Genomic DNA, 20,611 nt, shown 5'->3' on the forward strand with positions numbered 1-20,611 from the left:
GACTACAACTTTGCCGAAAGAGATGATCTTAACATAAGTCCCGCCCCCTGACAAGGCGATTAGCCTATCATAAGTAAAAATATTGGGGTGGCCAATCAAACTTCAACACCGAAACCCCTGGATCCGTGATCAAGTTGCTGTTAGAATTCAATATAAACGTATTCTGTGATTTGGGTGACTGTGAGTTATTTATTTGCTTGTCTGTATGATCCACCATTTTTGATTAGAATATAGCCTAAAAACCCCAAGTTACCATTCTACTCAAGGTTTTTTTGTTGGGCTATTTTTTGGCTGAAAGCAGTTACATCCTTCTCACCTGCCTGATAACTGCATATGGCTAAGAAATAGTCCATAACATCCATAAAAACAAGTTTAATTAGAATCACTGAAACCTGAAGTGAAACAGTCTGACTTGGTGACACTTGATGGATGAGGCTATTTCTCTCAGTTATGGTCTTCCTATAGTTGTTACAACTGTGTTTAAACTTAATGTGGCACTGATTTATTTAGCTCAACATGATAATGACTGCACCTTTATAATCCACACTGGTATGTCTTCATGCAATCTAAAACACATACATCATGTTGGATGTAACCAACTGCCTAATTAGCCGTCCATTCATTCAACGCTCTGCAGTCATGTCGGCATGTGTTGCATTGCTGATTAAATATTCAGACTCTGACATTTTTCTGTTGCATGTCTGGCACATTTCTGGAGTGCAGCAGTCCGGGGCCACCAACACATATCATCCATGTTTATGCTTGTTGCTTTGATTTAAATTAGGTTTGAACGAGGAGTTGGAGTGTGCCACAGCCATCATTCAAGGGTGATTAGAAGCTTTAATATAGGCACCAGCTGCTGCGCACCATTTAATCATCGCTATCAACGTGAGAGAGCTGAGTGCCTCCAGCGCTGTTCAGCTGCCTGCCACCTACAGGAGTCTCCCCGATTTCACCGCTCGCTATTCACACGGGAACATGTGAATAGCGAGCGGTGAAATCGTGGATTTCTGAGCACTGCAGTGTCATTCATGAGCAAAATCACAAATTCATAAGGTTTTAATGAGTTTGAGAACGTTTTTTTTTTTTAAATCCTACCAAACCGTGCAGACTTTTCCTCCAAAAATTCCCTGTTCTGATATACATTAGAGACTTAGAAAAGGTTTGTGTGTGTTTACAACTGATCACAAATAAATAGGTAGTAGCATAATGATTAACTGGAAAGTAGAACCATTGCATGACGGCAATGTGTGGAAGGAACATGAACAATTTATTAAGTATACAACAATATCTTAACTGTGTAATTTTGCAAATTAATCTATTTCTAGAGATGATGTGTGATGTGTCATAATGCAGTCTGAATAACTTGAAAAGATAAGCTCACATTTTTTACATTATCTTATGAATGTCCAAAACATTCAATTCCTGGTCTTGTAATATTGACAGAGTCCTCCTTAGACAGATGACATAGTGGTATCTGTTTAGTTACATGCTGGTTCAAGTGCAACAGTTTGGTTACGTTAGAGAACCCGATGTGATGAACGTTGTAAATGTGGGATTTTCCTCATTGTTTGAAACACCAATGCCCCCCAAGCAAATTTCATTCCCCTCTTTACTACTTCACCAGTCAATCCCAAGCGGCAACTTCCATGGTTAAAAAATGAAGTCAGTGTGGATGTTCCAAAAACTGCAGTTCCTCAAGTATGGCTGCAAAAGTCCAAGAAGTCCAAATTAAATCTCATAAAAGAGCTTGTTTCTACAGTATAAATGATCATGTTTACAGCATCATTTTGATTATAGGAAGGCTAAGAGTTGGGTATAATTAGGAGTGTGGCTGAGACAGCATTTCCAATATGGCAACCGCATAATTGGACTTCAAACCTCCACTCATGAAACCAATAGGTGACATCACTAACACTACGCCATATTGGAAAGTAACTTTCGGTCAACCTGGAAACAGTCAGATAGGTGGAGCTGAGGCAGGCCTTAAGCCTCCTGGCAAACAAATACAATGTGCACAAGTGCCAGTCAAATCAGCCATGCCCTTAATTATGCAGAACTATGAGCCTTAATATAGTCAAAATAAATAAGCAATAAAACAGCCCCCGTGCAGTGAACCAATAAAGACATGTGATTTTCTGAGGTTTTTTCTGCTGTAAAATGGGCATTTTATTATGGGTGTTAAAGGGACTTCGGGTGCTTTAGGAGCCAGCCTCAAGTGGACACTCCAGGAGCTGTGTTTTTTTGTACTTCCTCAATGGCTTCATCTTTCAACACCTGAGGTTTCCGTTTGGTCTCACCTTCACCCACAGACTGTAATACACCAACCACCATATATCGCTACCCACGTCCCTTTTTCCATTCCTGGCCTCCTAAAAATGTCAAGCTCTCTCGAAGGACTCCTCGGTATATGGATGGGTGTGAAATGCTGGAGCATAAACACATTCACACACACAAGGAAGCTTTCACAAAAACACACACACACACACACACACACACACACACAGGTACACAGACTCTCACAAAACCAGCCTTTATACAAACCGTGACCAAACCATGACCCCTTTCTCTAATGGATGTGGTGCAAACAGCCGCCAAATTTAGAGGAGAAAAGAACAATATTCTGTCAAAGAGAAGAGCTGGTATTTATTTTTACTCCAAAGGTCAGAAAGCGTGATTTTATTTCTCCTCTCTCCTCCCACACGAAGGCCATTCATTAGAGGAAATATTTACCTTGACATTTGAGGCGGACATCAATTCTTTAGCCTGAATGCAAGAGACAAGCAGTGATGGAAAAACTCAGACAAAGACGATTTCTGCCTCATATGAAGGTTTACGGAGAGTGATTTATGTCGGTTTATAAGGCTATGTTATTCGTTGTACCTTGGGCAGAATAGTGTGTGATAGTATGGCCAATCAGTCAATCCCATTCTACTAAACCAGGTTATTGTTGGCACTATGTGGACAACATTACAAACATGACCAACCCTTTGAATAGAAGGAAAGCATTTTCAATACCTATTTAAGAGGTAGGGAAGAAACTGGATATAGCATGCTGTCATATGTGGCAATTACAGGGGTTTTGACCAGAATACGCAGATTTTAAGCCATTTTGGCCCCTCCAGTCCTCTCATATATGTTTCTAAAATACCTCTACCAGTTTTATTATTTCGATCCATACATTAGCATATGTGAGCTGCCCCCTCTCTCTCTTTCTCTGTCTTTCACAGTAAGTTCAAATTAATTAATTATCACTGAATAAGCTATTTGAGCCATTTCAGTCTGCTTTTTGGGTAAATCATTCGACAGAAACAGCACTTACAAAAGTGGTAAATGATTTGCTACTATCTTTAGATTTAGACTCAACCAGTGTTTTATTGTTATTGGATCTTGGCGCTGCTTTTCAATACGGTGGACCACTGTATTCTACTGGATAGGCTTGAGAACTATTTTGGCATCTCAGGACAAGTTCTGGAGTGGTTAAGATCCTACCTGTCAGGAAGATCTCAGTGTGTTTTATATAACAACATACTCTCTGAGCCCTGTGCTGTTAGGCACGGGGGTTCCACAGGGGTCTGTACTGGGTCCATTGCTGTTCTCACTTTACCTATCCCCACTGGGTCAGATATTGCGTTCTTTTGGGATTGCTTTTCATTGTTACGCTGACGATTTGCAGCTGTACATGCCATTAGGTGTAGGATGTAAGTACGATACAGCTAAACTTGAGGCCTGTCTTGCAGCTGTTAAGAGCTGGTTATCAAAACATTTCTTGTTGCTTAATTCTGCTAAGACAGAAATTATGTTTATCGGACCAGCGAAACTGGGTCATCTTTTTGATCCTATTACTTTGTCTCTCGATGATTGTGTAATCAATCGCAGAGACCGAGTTAAGAATCTTGGTGTGCTTTTCGATCAGACACTATCGTTTGAATTACACATAAAGGAGGTGACCAGAGTTGCTTTTTTCCACCTGAGAAACATCTCCAAGATCAGCTCAATCTTGTCGTTTAAGGATGCTGAGGTCCAGAGTTGCTTTTTTCCACCTGAGAAACATCTCCAAGATCAGCTCAATCTTGTCGTTTAAGGATGCTGAGGTCCTCATCCATGCCTTTGTGTCATCTAGGCTAGATTATTGTAATGTCCTTCTGTCGGGTCTGCCAAAGAAAAGTCTGCGAAGTCTGCAGATGGTTCAGAATGCTGCAGCTCGTGTTCTAACTGGAGCCTGCAGATATGAACACATTACCCCAGTGTTGGCCTCTCTTCATTGGCTCCCTATTCATGCCAGAGCAGACTTTAAGGTGCTGCTTCTAACTTTTAAAATATTTAATGGTAGCGCACCGTTGTATCTTACCGACCTGGTGAACCCCTATGTGCCTGCCCGAGCCCTGCGTTCTCAGGGGACGGGTCTTCTGAGTGTCTTCTTAGTGGCTTTTTCTTTCCGTGCACCGACACTTTGGAACAGTTTACCTCTGGCCATTAGGCAGGCTTGTTCTGTTGAGGTTTTTAAAGCAAAGTTAAAGACCCATCTGTTTACTGTTGAGTATGAGTCATGATTTCTCTGTATGTTTTTTTCCTGTATTTTAACTGTATTGCTTTGTACAGCACTTTGATTTAAAGCGCTTTATAAATAAATGTATTATTATTATTATTATTATTGTTATTAAAGGCAGGGTTGGTCATTTTCTAAAACAAGCATGATTTTGAAAGTAGCATTCCCTCAGTGCTCCGTCTGCACCCACCCCCTCCCCTCTGTGCTCCCTCAAAAGCCATGCCCCTCAATTACATGCACAAGCGCCACTGGTCCAGAAGCGGACCTCAGCTCATGCTTTGAGTGTGGGCTTGTGCATGCATCGGGTAGAGGACGAGCAGGGAGACAGGGAGGCATGTGATTGGTTCATCAGATTGGTACCTCATGACAGACATTGGTAGAAATTTCTATAGGCTTACAACTGCTGCAGATGACTGATTTTTTTTGTTCCTTTTTCAGAGCACATGAGTTATTAATTTCTGTCAGGACCTAAAGACAATTAAACCAAAATCTTAAAAAGTGTATCTGTAGAAAATGACCACACTTGCCTTTAATGTTTCCGTACTTTGCTTTGGTTACATATGGACACTTAAAAGGGAAATATTACAGACCGATAAGGCATATTGAATATAAATAAAAGATTTCTAAACTTTTGAGCCACAAACACATTTCATGGAGGCAGTGAGAAGGACAGAGGCAGACAGGTAAAAGACTGCAAGCAATAGCCTCATAAAACATTCACCAACTGTAGTTATTTGAAGGGTAACTTGTAATTCCTTCAGGGGTCAGGGAGAGTGCAGCTGAAGACTGAAACAGGCTTTACTGTACACGAGAATGAGCCATGGTCAATGTAACCTGGTGCAGTTTGGTAGTTTTTCTTTATTAGAGTTCATTAACAGTCAATGTTTTATTATGAACACAAAATTGAATTTCGGTCACACTGGAGAAGTCATGTCATTGTTTACCCGCTAGTATCCCATGTTTAGCTGTGTTCAAGGAAATGTGCTTGATTTTAACTGGCTCTAAGTGTTCTTTTAACTTTGGACTAGTCGACTAGTCTGAAATTTAGATTTCCATTTAATCAGCAGGGAAATTAGTCGCTGGGAACATCCCTAATTGGAACGCTTGGCAACTTGCAAAATCTTTGAAAAAGCTGACCCGTATCAACTGATGCGTTTGTCATTTCCATAAAATAAACATGAGTCTCTGGGAAGATAATCATACAATCAAATCTTGGAGACATTCTTAAGAGTTTATTGGGGATTGGCTCAGGGTTTTGGCCTTGGCACCAAAAGCTGTACAATAACAATACCTGCCACACAATCATCTGTGTTGTCTGTAAGGGACATTACACCTTATTAAGCCCAGCAGGGGTGCAGACTTTCCAGACTACTTTACCAAAAAATCTGCAAGGTTATTAAAAAACTCCACATGACTGAATGCCTAACTCACTAAACCCACAACATAACCGTCAAGGCTGATTCACAGTTATAACCCATTCCATTGCCCTTCTTATGTCTCATTTCCTGGAATCACCTTCCTTTATCACTTCTTCTGGTGCACAGTCAGGACCCATTTCCTGCCCGCACACACCTACAACACAGGATCTGTGAGCATATGGGGGAGCTCTCCAGCCGTCAGCATGATGGATGTGACATCACAATCGACACCATCATCACGGCAGGCTTCACGACGGAGGCCCACCAGGCCAGCTCCTCGTCCAAATTTGCATTTTAATGCCTCAGCAATATTTAATCCATTAGGTTCCTTCAGGGCCGATTAGCAGAGGGTTAATTAAAGATGCGATTAGACCCTTCAAAAATTATAATGAGATGCTATCTGTGCCCCTTCGCTAACACTTGGGGCCTCCTGTTGACCATGATGGCTGATGGAACTCATTTATAAATAAACTTGGTACTACATCTCCCAGAATTACCTCTTCTGTACCCTGAGGCCGGTGTGAATGATGGCGGGAGAAGCCTTGCTAATTTACGCAGATAGCGCTAATCCTGGGATGCTGGGGAAGGGGAAAGTTATATGAGTAAAATTAAATTACTCTCCTGTGTAGACTTATCCAGAGGGAAGTGAGAGCTGAGTAAGCAAACGGAGGGTTAACAGTCTTTGAGTTCGCTTTCAGCTCAGCCATCATCCTCAATACGGGGGAATTTCTGACCTGAGTGCTCACTAATGCTAACGCTCGCAGATTAGCCAGCAGCTGTCCCAGCGCCCGACTGACAGAGCCAAATAAACATGGCCAGTGGCAACAACTTGAACTGCGACAATCAGTCAGTCAGGATTAGCTGCTACAGTGGGAGTCATATGGAGGCTAACGCATTTCCCAGCACTCCCGAGTTGATGAATTCAATACAGCTAAAGGCTAAAATTGGACTCATGGAACTGGGCAGTAGATCATCACATATGTATACGTTTTAACTTCCATTTAACATGATCATTTACTCATTTCTAACTTTATAATCGTACTCCACTACCACTATGGTATAATTCACCACCACTATATATAACTGGCCTTGACTGTAGGCTGGAGAGAAACAACAACATCAGGTCAGTGATTGATGTTTTGGAGTAATGTTTCACCACTTCTTACCATTTCTGTTGACTTTTCAATCATTGAAATATAAATAGGGTCAGAGGGAAGAGAGCCCTGTTGAGTTTGGACCAAGTGTCAGCAACCACTACCATTAAATGGAATAATTTCAGTCATGTTAGCATGCCGTTCTAAGTCTGAGGCCATGGTTCTCTGCCAGAAAACGGTGTGTTGAGTCTCTGCTTCGAGTGACAGGGTTTAAGCATTTTGTGGTCTTGTGGGCAGTAAGGGTAAAATGGATTGTAAGATTGACAGATGGGTTGGTGCAGCATCTGCAGAAATGCAAGTGGAGGCTAGGTCTGAAGGCAAAGCTTTTGAACCCTCACCTTAGGTATGAGCTTTGGGTGGTGACCAAAAGAATGAGATTGCGGATACAAGCAGCTGAAAAAAAGTTTCCTCCAAAGGGTTGCTGGGCTTTAGAGATACGGTGAGGAGCTCAGACTTACAGTACAGGGGAGCTTTCAGTCGAGCCACAACTCTGTCACATTGAAAGGGGCCTGTTGAGGTGGTATGGGCATCTGATTAGGATGCCTCCTGGACATCCCTTAGGAGGTTTTCTGGGCACGTCCAACTGAGAGGACACCCTGGGGTAGGCTCAGATCTCGCTCACTGGAGGGATTGTTTTGTCCATCTGGCCTGGTAGCGCCTCAGAGTCCCCCCAGGAAGAGATAGAAAAATGTGCTGGGGAGAAAGATGTCTGGGCTGATTTTCTTAGCCTTCTGCCTATTCACCCGTGGATAAGTAGAAGACGAATGGATGGATGGATGGTTGGATGGTTGGATATCCTCTCGAAGTCCCATGCAGTATTGCATTTGATCCATCATGTCAACAAGAAATATCAAATATTTGTGTCGTGAGATCCAATAATATGGTTTGTAAATAAAATTAAAAAGTCCAGACCTTCCATGCAATGAACGGCTAGTACCACTGTGCTGTGAGTTAGGGTTAGGTTAGGTTTAGACACCAACACTACTCATCAAGGCTTCGGAAAAGATCCTGCTTTTTTCATAAAATGGTTTTTAACACTGAGTCAACTTTAACTTTAAAATAGAATATTAAAAATCTAGTTCACTTAAAAGAACAAATACTTTTTAACAGGAACTTCAACAGTTAGTTTCAGCTTCTGACTTTATGTACTGAATAATTCTCCAAACATAATACAATTTATATAGCTTCTCATAAAGCTAAATAGTTTTTTTTATTATGCATATGTTAAGTTAACTCCACATAGATTGGGTGGAAATTCAAGTGCGCAAACACCCGTCAACACACATTCACAAACGCACAAGAATAAATGGGTAATCTTGGCTCTATTTTCTTCTCCACCCATGTTTGCTCAGCCACAAAGAGGGATGTGGAGCCATGTACCTTTGGCTGGAAAAAAAGATGTGGAGTGCCCTCAAACACACACGCAAACACGCACACACACACACACACACACACACACACACACACACACACACACACACACACACACAGCTAGAGGAAGAGAGGGAGAGTCCAAGGGCATCCATCAATATCATCCTCAAGCTCAGGAAAAGGAGAGAAAATGAGAAAAGAAGAGCTCAGAGGTCAAACAGGAAAGGGCAACAAGACAGAGGAGAGGACATCTTAGAGTGAAGATACAAAGATAAAACCCACTGATCTTTACCTGTTGTGGGATTTGTTTAATCTGGTTTCACACAGTGTGGTCCTTCTCTGAACCATGTGCACATTTTTCTTCAACATATTGAATCAATGCTGCTCTTATAAACTAGATTAAGTATCAGCTATTGGGTCACTGATTCACATCAAACAGAGTCTTCTTATTCTCTTTTGGCTTTAAAGTGCTGTGTAGCAATCTCATATCCCCCTTGCATAAAATAATTGATACATACGAGCAGAGATATGTGGTAAGGATTTGGATTCATCCCGTATTTTAACATAATAATATTTAAGATAATCAAAATTGGTATCGTGGTTTATGCCAAATTTAGAAGTTTTCCTAAAGTCAAAATTATAATGCACAGAAAGCTACTAGCATTTTGTTGTAAGACAGCCCAAAGCATTGCTTTTAATATAAGTCCAACCTCTGCCAAGGCATAATAATAGTTGAGGATTTTGGGGTGGCCATTCAGATTTGAAGGGGGGGCCAGGCCACCCCTGGATCTGCCCCTGTTTCAGATCTTGCGAGGGAAATTCAATACATGTATTTTCCTCATCTCTCTTCCCTTGTTTCCTGTCATCTCTTTTGATCAATCAAAAGGTGAAAATCGTCCAAAAAATAACAAAAATTATTTAAAAAAAGCAAAAACCCAGAATGCCAAGGTGTTTCTGGGAATGTAAAATATCCACAGCGTGGAAACCCCATCAGTCAATGTCAAGCAGCTGTTGCCATATTGAGTAAAGGTTCATATTGTTTTTGATGTTGAGTTGCTTTTAAAATCACATTTGCTGCCACTTCAAACCACGAAGGTTTTTTTGCAGTTTTGATGCTGGACCAGGGTTAAGATGATTGGGGATGCCTTTAATCATCGCTGAGTCATCTAAGAAGTCCTCTCTTATTGTTTCAAAACCCCCCTGTCTGTATGTGCTACTTTTATTCCTGTTTTCAACCATCCAGCAATGCACAAAACTCCTATTTTGTCTCTATCTCACATTATGTTCTGACCATGACTTGCATTTTTACATGTTTCTCCATCAAATGCAATGTGGAAAACACACATTTCCACAACATGAGAGGCAGATTAGATAAGCATCCTGGAAATACGATGCGATACTGCCTACGATACAGTAGAATCTAGACATAAAAACAACAAACAACAATTCCACATGTAGCACATACCAAAGAAAACCACATAGGCCTACATGTATTACCCATATCTCACTTAATCCATAGATAATAGAGAAACACTGCAAGAGTTGTACCTGATTCTCCAACACCACAGACAGTCAGTCACACACCATGGCAACAACAAGCGTGTCCCAGTCTTGTTTAACCCTTTTTAGTGTTCTCTGAAAACAGTTTCTGTTGTCAGGCTTTCTATAATAGGCTGTGTTCTAGGGCCACTGTAGTTGTAAAAGCACACATGTGGTTGCACTGCTAAAGGAGTACTACTAAATAAAAGCACAAAAAACGATCCTGGAGAAACAGGAATCAAAATGGCCACATTGAAAATTCTGAAAATAAAGCTGCAGTCTGCAGATTTAGAACAAAAACACCACAGCGCATTTGAGTCTAACCCTGCTAACACATAGTAACATATGGACGCACACATAAACAGAGCATGCAACCCACACAGTGACGCTTGCCTGCCTGCTTCAGATACCAGAACCCGTGGGAGCCCCTGCACAGTTTAGTGCAACAACAACATAACAGCGTGTTATAATAAGAACATGTATGTTTGTGCACGTTCCCCGCTGCCTCCCACAAGACATGCACTGAAATACTTGGAATTCATTTCAGCGGTGTGAATGTGATGCGTGATCACATATCCTACACACTGACTCAAACTCCTCACACACTCAGCATAGAGCTATATTCAGGTGATCACTACCTCTGAACAAGTGAAGGAGTCAGGGGTGACTGCTGACAGCACAGAGCTCCCCCAGGCCTGCAGGATGATAAATTCTGCTGAACAATAATGCTGCTATACGATCAATCTGACGCTGATTGTCTCTCCATAGGTCTGATGGATCTGAGCCAGGCACCATCTGAGCGCTATAGATGCTGGCTCGGGATCAAGCACGCATCCTAAGCAGTAGTAAACCAACAACAGAGGCGAGCTGGAAAAATCCCTCGTTAAGTGTAACACGCTTCAAAATTACGTAAAAATGTCCTTCTGTCAACACTCTTCTGACCAAGCCAGCACCAATCTCAATCCGACTCAACACTTAAGAATCTCTTTTCTACTACAACCGTCATTTTTTTTTTTTTAAATAAAAGTGACTGATAGCGTGTAAAGAGGCTTATACCAGAAGCACGGTGTGAGGGAATGTGTGAATTCCCGGCTGTGATTACTGCCAGACAATTCAGAGAGCAGTACTCAATATGCTCGTCAGAGTGTGACCTCGCACAATCACACTACCCAGGAGGGAAAAAAAGAAGCAATTGAACAATATCCAACGAATAAGACATCAAGGGCTTTCATCTGAGGCTCCTTCCTTACAGTATATAATGTATGTGCTGTATCTTCTTTAAGTCCTGTGCTATTTAGCATGCCGACGTCGTGCACACAGGCTGGAAATGTTGTGTCTGAGCTATGACAGTGACAATGATTGTTAGACAAAAGCCTTTTTTTGGTATGTATTGTGCCCACAGTCACAGACTGTGCAGAGGCTGCCTGTCCCTCAGAAGATACAAAGTGTGATATTTCTTTTGCCGGTGATGATGGAGGAGGAACACTGCAGTAATGAGACGCCCCCCCACAAAGCAATCACATCCAACTATACTTTCAAAAAGTGAGCCTGAGCCCTTTGCTTTGAGCCATTTAGAGAACAGCCTGTATCTTTTTGCTTTCACTGAAACCATGGACTCAAACGCTTTTCCTTCTTATTGTAATGGGTCTGTTTTCATGGCGTGTAATTAGTGCAGTTTAAGTTGCTGTTTCATTGTGCACAATTATGTGTTCCCAAAAAGCACAAAGAGAGAAACTGTAACAATTACTGAGTGGCATTAGCAGTAACCAGCAAGTCGAAGCATTCAAACCCATTCCATTCATTCGCTAAGTGAATTGTAGAATTGTAGAATATTGTTGTTCTGAGTGTGTGATACAAATATCGTTTCTCTAGTGCCAAATATGGATATTTTTAAAAATGTTTAAATACGCTGCTCTACTGTAAATAGATTTCCCTGCCATTTTTTCTCATCATGTCACCACTTCATGACTCCTCCTCACGTCGTGCTCATGACACAAATGAGCGTAACTTAAGGGAAATTAATTATAAAAAAAAAAGATGACAGCGGGATGATTTCAGCAGCGAAAAGTTAAAGGACGAGGCATGATAAGAGGTAAAACTGACACCAAATAGCAGTAAATAAATACCTACATTTTTAACTTTTAACTTTTGAGGGACTTTTATATATATTCAGTTACTCAGTTGTTGTGATACAGCATTAAGTCAGGAACACTCTCAGCATAGATTTAACCATTTATTGCAAAATTTAATACAATTAAACTTGGTTCTGATGGCTTTGCTATAAAGATGCTCCCTGGGTTAGCTGAGCAGCACGCCACAGCTTCCCAGGGAAGGCAATTCTAAAACCCCAAAAGCTTTAAGCTAGATATGGAGGAGGCTGGGGTGAACGAGGCACAGCTTTTCCAGCAGCAGCGCAGTGTGAGCGGCACTTGTTTTTACAGGGATCAGTGAGAAGGAAGTCCTTTATAATGGACTGCCTAGTTATGAGTATGGGCTGTGATTGGTTTGGGCCTGATAAGAAACATAATATTATTATAATATTGTTTGGTATGATATGGTATTGTTAGTTGCACTGAGGTTCCTACCCCTATTGTGCAATATTTTCATTGTTAACCGTATCGAAACGGCCTTCTCTGCCCCTCCAGATGACTGGATAAAGAAAGCTTTCACAAAAATTACAAAAAAACAAAACTTTTTTTCAGCTTTAATCAGTGCATGATGCTGAGAAACTCGGACTAAAAAAAGGTCTCTGAAAGAGACAATACTGACAAGCCAATACAAACCTAAGAACGACCTTATTTTGTCTGAAGGTCATTCTTAATCCCTCGCCTTGGATTTCTTATCATGATGCTGTTACTGCATCTAAAGTCTTATCATGATCCTGTATAACCTTTGACTCTTAAGTCTTTTCTGAAGGATGTGGCAAAGTGACAAAAAACTGATGGTCTGATAATGTATGGAGTGAAAAACACCACCAACACAAGTGTTAGACGGTATGACCAACACCACCATTGCTGGTGTAATCGCCTCCAGCCCACCTCGACCTATCTCCCTCTTTCATCAGGAGTATTTTATCTCTGTTGATGTACAGGTTGATAGGTTCTAATGTTTTTCGTCCTCCTGCCCGGTCACCTCTCATGTCCTCTGGCCCAACACTTTATAGAGTTCATGTCAAGGTTTACATCAACGACCATGTGAGGACTTAAACGCCAACAGATTTTTGTCACAGCGCTAACCAGAGAGTGCTTGAATCAACAGCCTCTCTTTGTCATTTCAGGGAATGTTATCAACTAGAGCCACATTGATTGGAATTTCAAAGCTGTCAGAATAAGCATTGGTAATTGAACTTCAACCAGAAAAAATCAATTGAGATGGAGTCCGCCTTTGCCGTTTTGCCCTTTATGCATGCTAATTCTCCATTGGGAGCTGCTTCTGACCTTGTTCCTAGAGGAGCAGTGATGGTGTAAACCAAAGGCACATCACTGACAATATACAAGGCGGGAAAGAAATCCACATAAGCATCCCCCTCGACAGTAAACAGACAGCACAGCCGATGAACCAAGACAGAGCAGACATTGACGGCGTTTCGAAACTCATCGGGGCTTAGCGGCCTGGATGAGATGTTTGCTAATTGGGATCAAAATTGTCAGTCGACCTACGAGGCAGTTTCAGAAGGGATGCACATCAACAAACCTGTCAGCCATTTTGTCTACTCTGATCATCCTTCAGCTGCAATCTCCAGATGAGCTCAGGACAAGAGGGGGAGGTTAGAGATAATTCAATCATCTGTTTGCTTCTACGTCTTTAACCAACCCCAACCACAAGACCTTTAAAGAGAGACTCATCAAAGTTCTTACACCCAAATTATCCCATGAATGTTAAAATCCGATTGGTACATGTATGTGAGTTAGCTGGCAGGTAAAGCTGAACTATAGGGCTTAGTCATCAACAAAAAGATACTTGTTGGACGATATCTATTTTTTGAAAAGCCAAAAAAATGACATCCCATTAGGCATTTCTGTGAATGAGTGAATTTAGATTTAAAACAAGCAGCCTGGTAGTTTGATACAGATTACTTGTACAAAGCTGAATTTTGTAAAGGTGTAATTTTTATCACTAACCGTCTTCATGCCAATCCCAAAAGTCGCTGAACTTTTAACCTGGTAGATTGGACGGGAATCACAGGGCAACTCACTAGAGATGAGATAAGAATATCACTGCTGATTCTGCTTTGACAGAAATATTGCCAACCAATCACACATTTAACAGACCAGGATATCTTAAGAATTTAAAATGCCCCTGACAAGGTCAAGTGCAGGATTCATGTATTTATTCTCTAGCATCCAGTGTCAGGGTCGCCTCTCAGCACGCTTCGTTTCATTGCTGTCGAACATTGTCCTACTTTCATCTTTATCTTTCATCCGGCTGTCCACAATTAATTTCCAACATTCATCTGGTAAGTGCCACTGTGATTAGTCATGTAGTGGTGACACACTGAGTCAAAATGCCAGGGAAATCTGTTGAGCACACCCAAATCATTTGAAATATCATTATAATATACATACACATATTTTCTAACAAGAAGGAGGAGGAAGTTTTTCGGATATTTTTAACAACTAATATCAGATAGAAATTTACAGTGCGAAAAATACTTCAATAAATACTTGTTTGTCTAGAAGCAGCTAGGCCTACCTGATACAGGCTAGAATATTAGTCCCAGGCTAACACCAACTCTGTTCCCGTTTTTAAAACTAACGTTCAGTGTTACAATGCTGGATGCCCAAACTAAACGTGGGTAAAGTTTCAGATCACGAGGTAGGCGTATGTTGGAGTAATCCCAGGATTGGTCTGCAGAGGGCGCTAAACGGCTTGATCGGGAAATCGCATGATGGTTCCCCAATATGAAACGAAGAGTTTCACTAGGTGATTCAAGCCTCTACATAAGCTGTTTGAACCTCTTTCATAGGCTCTCTTCTCTCAGCACCGGAGAGCAGCCCTCCCCTGGCAGCCCTGCAGCGTTCTGCCTGCTGGTCAGCTTCCAGAGAGCTGGCCAATTTGAACGTATTCTTTAGAACAGACACTGACAATCTCTACTTCTTTCTTGATGAATCAACCCTTTGGTTTATGACAAGAGCAAGTCTTTTACAGATGTTAGCTGCATTATTGAAGCTTTGGTCATGTGTTGAACCAACATCAAAAATGTTATCTGTGGCAGAAAATAAGCAGACCATTCAGTTTTAAGATGGACAGGGCAGAGTGGATGATATTCACTGAAGGAGTGTGAGTTTTTCTGGGATGACAATACTTTATAGGATGTCTCAGTAATAAATAAGGCATGTGATACTGTTTAATTAATGGAGTGTTGAGTTCTGTTTGTCTGTCTTGGCAATGCTAATTCACGGTGGCAAAACACACAAAATGGACACGGTTGAATTCAATTGGATCTAACTTTATCCCTCTATGCATGCTCTACTGTAACATTACAATTCCAGGCTCATACAATCAAAAACAGATGAGCGCAGCAAGAATCATGACGCAGAACAAACATGCTGCAAAATTCACAATAATTTACCTTCACTGCAAACCAGTGCCAGTGTTTTGCTTGAATGGATTCTCCAGGGCTTCCAGTAATTAAGCACACATTTGCTGCATTAATTTTTGATCCTCATACCAAACACAAGAAATTATTTCAGCTCCAGTTGGACTGCGAAAAAGATAATGACGTTTGGGCGTGACAAAAGACAAAACAAAGACGGAGACAAAGAGAACAAAGATTCAAAGGAGGCTCATGTGAGAATCATTACCACTGTGGCAATCAGCACTTCTGTCCACTAATCAAAAAAAACCTAAAACAAAGCCTGGCAGTCAGCTTTAGGTACACTTTATGGATAAATTCTGTGACAAATTGCTTCACGGCAATAAAATCCTACTCAGAATGCAAATATGCAAAGGGAATACAATCAGTCATCAAAGCCTACCATGGACTCTTTCTGCTGAGTTCAGCACTTTAAACAGATTTGAAGAAGCCAGACTGGTTTCAGTACCTGTTTCCATGAGAGACAGACAGGCAGACGGACAGAAAGAGAGAGAATGTTTTTGCTAAACTTTCATTTAACAAGCTTGCATCGGATTCTTAGTTTTCCTTCCTTGGTCAGAGGTTTTGGGGGAAAATGGCACTTTCTCCTGGAAAATAATTCATAAACACTGAAGCCATTTTTTTGTCCAGATTTTATTCTCTCAAGTTTCCCCTTGTGGCTGTGTGAAAATTATCCACTTCCTATTAACCAACAGCATATTTTAATAACGTATGCCATAATAATCAAGGTTTATATTATTCAAGTTATAGGCTAATATTATAAATGCAAATGATTCAACTATACTACAGAGAATACTGACATGCTTTTAAATTCTAAACAGAAAAAAACTTTTATTTTTGATATTTTGGTTTATTATTTTGAGGCTGGTAAGAGTTTCCATGGCAGCTATGTCTTCACGTCTGCGCTATTTGTTAAATTGGTAAAGCTGAAAACAACCCTGTTTCTCGATGTGGCTGTTTCACAATAAAAGCACTTCAGCGAAATATAAACCGGGAACTTTTATTGTGAGGACTTGTTGGAAATGGAATGTGTTTATCATTGAATTAACAGAGTTTTAGCAGAGCTTATTTCCAATAACGCTGTATTTATAGTCACTCATTTGACCTCGAGTCACCGCCAAATCTCGCTTCTGTTAATCATCTTGGACGTAAGGCAGTGAGACTTCGTTTTAAACACATCTTCAGCAAATAGACCCGTTGTAATGGAGATACGAATTCATGCTGCGCTGGGCTCAAGTGACAGAGTCAAGCCAATTTCAAAACGAAGCCTATCACTGTAAACACCGACACCTGCTCTGACACGAGGAGGCGGAGCCCTGTGGTCAGTGAGCGTGTAGGACCGCCTAGCTCTGCTCTAAAAGTTGGACTGGAACAAGCAGACAACTGGGATTCAATTGAAGTTGTTTTCTGTCTCTAATCACTCTGCACAAAAACACACGCATTTGGCAGGTGGTGGGCGCTCATTTCTAACCCTGCTGCAAACTATGTCATGTGAAGACGTCCAACTTCGGATTGACAGGGAACAAGAAGCAGATCTTAGCTGAGGTTGAATCTTTAGGCGTTCCTCTGGCCAACCATTCAAATGTCTATACTTTAAATATACATATTCTCACATTGACAAATGTTATATCAGTCAAAACAAACAAGTGGCAAAGAAGCTCTCACTGCTGTCTATATAAGGTACATAATGCCTGCTCGTGTACAATGGATGCAACTCTACTGTTTGAAGCCAAACTCCCAAACATTCTCATACTGTAGCTGCCACTAATCAATCTTCATGTTGTTGTACAGGAAGGACTATTTTTTCCTTCTTAAATTCTTTACATTCTTCCTCAGCAGCAAGGCCCATTTATAGCAAATGACCCACGCTGATTCTCATGGCACCGACTTCTAGATATGGTCCGTTTCAAAACAAAAGTCTCTGCTTGAGCAAGAACATGGGCTATATCTTCTTATCCAAATAATCCCAGGAAAACGACAAGCAGTCCTGTTGCCAGATATGTGTGCTGTCTGTGTTATCGGAACGCTCATGTATCATTACCCTCAAAAATAAAGTCTTCTCCCAAAAACAAAAAAAAGGCCCAGTGGGAAAATCTTACAGTGGAGCATTCCTCAATGCCCCTTCAAACACCACAACACAGCTGAGGCTGCAGAACGAACCCTAATGGTTTCCCCTTATGTTGGCAAAAAAATAGAAAAAGAGTTGGGGAAAAAAAGAAACTAAAACAATGCTGGACATTGTGACTGAAATGAAATATTTGTAATACTAATGACAAAAACAGAAAAATGCAAAACAGAAGTGCCTCTGACAGGTTTCTTGAGGCTTATAGTACAAGCACTCATGAAATGACAGCCACTCATTGTCAGCCACATTGTGGTCTTCAAATAAACATTTTTTCTTCGTCAATTGTTTTCCAAACTTTTCATGGGTTTATTCACAGCTACCTGCCTTCCTTTTTTTATCCCGTCTTTGAGTTTCTTTTGTTTTAAAACTAGACTTTGCATTTTCTTTGTTATCTTTATGAAAAAAAAAGGTGGCTTCTGGTTCATATCCCTGCCATCTTTGACTTTTTTCAGCATCCACATAGATTTTTTTGTGTGCTCACTCTTACTCTGGTAGAAAAACACAACTAAAAAGATTAACGGTTTGCAGGTGTATAACTAAAGCCCTATTCAGGTTGTCGTTTCAAGCCCTGATATTTACGTTGACCTCAATGTGAATGTCATAATGGGGGGGGCGAAGTGATCCCCCTTTTGTACCGTCTTCAGAGGCAGTAACAGGAGGCGTTACAGAGTCCAGACGGTTTCAGCTGAGCTAGCGTGGGAGCGCAGCGCAGTGTGTGTGTGTATGTGGATCTCCTGCTGCACCATGCTTATGCAATGCTGAAACACAATGTGAATTTACAGACTGGGACACCAATATTACTCTGTTGTGGAATCAATAAGAGTGTAAAAAGAGCGGATGACAGCTGAGCTTAGCTACGCCACCTTTGCTCTTTTTCTGCTGATGGAAGAGAACTGCTAGTGTAATACAACCTAAACTCGACTGGAACGCTGTTTGACTGGTGAATAGATCTAGTTATGTTGCTGATATCTGCAATAAAATTAGCTGATACCGATAGCATATCGGCCGGTATTATCGGTTGGCCAATTAATCGGGCTCTAGTTGACATCACCGTAAAAAGGGAGGGGAAATGACTTGCAACAAGAACAAGTTTAAAGTACAACAAAAAGCTAACACAGTGACTGTGGAAATTTTTTAAACAACATATTATGTTTCTGCTGTTCTTGCCCTTAGGTCTCTCTTGAACAAAGCAGGTCCAGCATCACGTCGTCCACCTCAACACCAAGGATTCTGTCTGTCTTATCACTTATTTATTAAGTACCGCCCTGCCTCCTGCAGACAATGCAAATGAAAAGAGAAAATGTTGATTCTTTAAATCGCAGCCTGCTGCAGTATGTGCAGGTTGACCACTGCTGAACGGACACTTTTACTTCAACTCAAAAGAGCAACCGAGCAGGATTTCCCCTCCTGTCAATACAAACATAACATCCCAGTTTCTTTAGACCTATCGACTGCATCATCAACCCCTCCACCTACAACAGCAAAAAGAAGAGAAAATGTATGCGAGAGGAATCAATATGCTATATGGGGCACTGAGGGCAGGGGGAACAAAAGTCATGGAGCAATACATTTTATCTACAGGATGTATTCAGAAGAGGATTCTGATACGTTAAGTGTATGAGCTGGACTGTTTTATGTTGATAGGTTTTGATTTTTTGCATCGGTGTTTGCTGGGCAGGTCGATCATTTCTGATGTGTTTCAGTTTGTCAGGAAATCTAAGCACCGATTGTCTTTACAAATACAGTGTCAAGCAGATGTGTAGCTCAATTTGAAATGTTCGATGTATAACGGATCATTAGCTGCACTTTTATGCAGATTATCTGTTTATCGAGACGAATGGAACATTGACATTACTGCCGATGAGAACCCGTATGCCATTGGCACGGATTGTGTTCTGCCTTGATTTTTGTGTCTATACAGACTGTTTTTCATGCATATACCAAAACCTGCTGATGCATAAATGGTCATTACAGCTCGGACTACAAACGTACTAAAAATGGAAACATAAACACTTCCCATGCCGATAATCCCCATGCTGATTCTACATTTTTGTACTGTACACACTTACACATTCATGGAAATGTTGCCTTTTGTCTTTCAGAGGTTTAACTGGGAGCAATTTCAAAAAAGTCTTTAGCGTCTGTGGTTCAGTGGTAAGGTAAGGAAGGTTGGGGGTTCAATCTCCAATTCAGCTGCAGCTACATGTCCGATGTGTCCTTGGACAAGACACCTAACCCCAAGATGCTCCGGCTGCTTCAGCAGTGTATAAATGTGTATGAATGGATGAGTTCATACTGAAGGACACTCTACATAGCCGCCTCTGCCATGAGTGTTTGAATGGGTATGAATGGGCAGGTGTGACCTGCAGTGTCAGAAGTCTAAACAAGCTCAAGTCCATTTACCATTAACTAAACAAACATTGGAGACAAAGGAATCACGGCAGCTTTCAGTTACGGCCAGTTAACTTCTTGCATTAGCGACAGTCATGTTCTAACCACAATATGGCAGCTTGTTCTGTAGTCCTGCATGCTTTCTAATATGACAATGTTGGCATGTTTTGAACGTGCAGGGCTCCAGAGTCAAGCCAGCAATGTTCCATTAGACTTGCAAAACAAAGCGATATGAAGTTACTGATAGAGATGACGCTGTGTCCTGTCATACGTCTCACCAGCATACAGTGGATGCACCTCCTGGAGAGAGATTGTGTCCCGTTGGAAACACATTCATGCAGTGGTTTTTAAATGCTAATATAATTTTAATATGCTGTCCACCTGGCACCTTAACACACAAGCATTCATCCTTTTTAATTTGAATTTCACACTGAGACAGAGGCAGGAGAGTGGGGATGCGTTTTAGTA

General features: G+C 41.1%; 2 protein-coding genes across 2 annotated transcripts in view; one reads left to right on the forward strand and one right to left on the reverse strand.

The window, feature by feature from the left end:
* Positions 1-20,611, forward strand: part of nod1 (nucleotide-binding oligomerization domain containing 1) — a 475,392-nt gene that overhangs the window by 323,231 nt on the left and 131,550 nt on the right. The window lies entirely within an intron of this gene.
* Positions 1-20,611, reverse strand: part of cdk14 (cyclin dependent kinase 14) — a 206,314-nt gene that overhangs the window by 171,373 nt on the left and 14,330 nt on the right. The gene's annotated exons all lie outside the window — the stretch shown is intronic.

The sequence above is a fragment of the Labrus mixtus genome, chromosome 11, assembly GCF_963584025.1.
Source record: "Labrus mixtus chromosome 11, fLabMix1.1, whole genome shotgun sequence".
Lineage (NCBI taxonomy): Eukaryota > Metazoa > Chordata > Actinopteri > Labriformes > Labridae > Labrus > Labrus mixtus.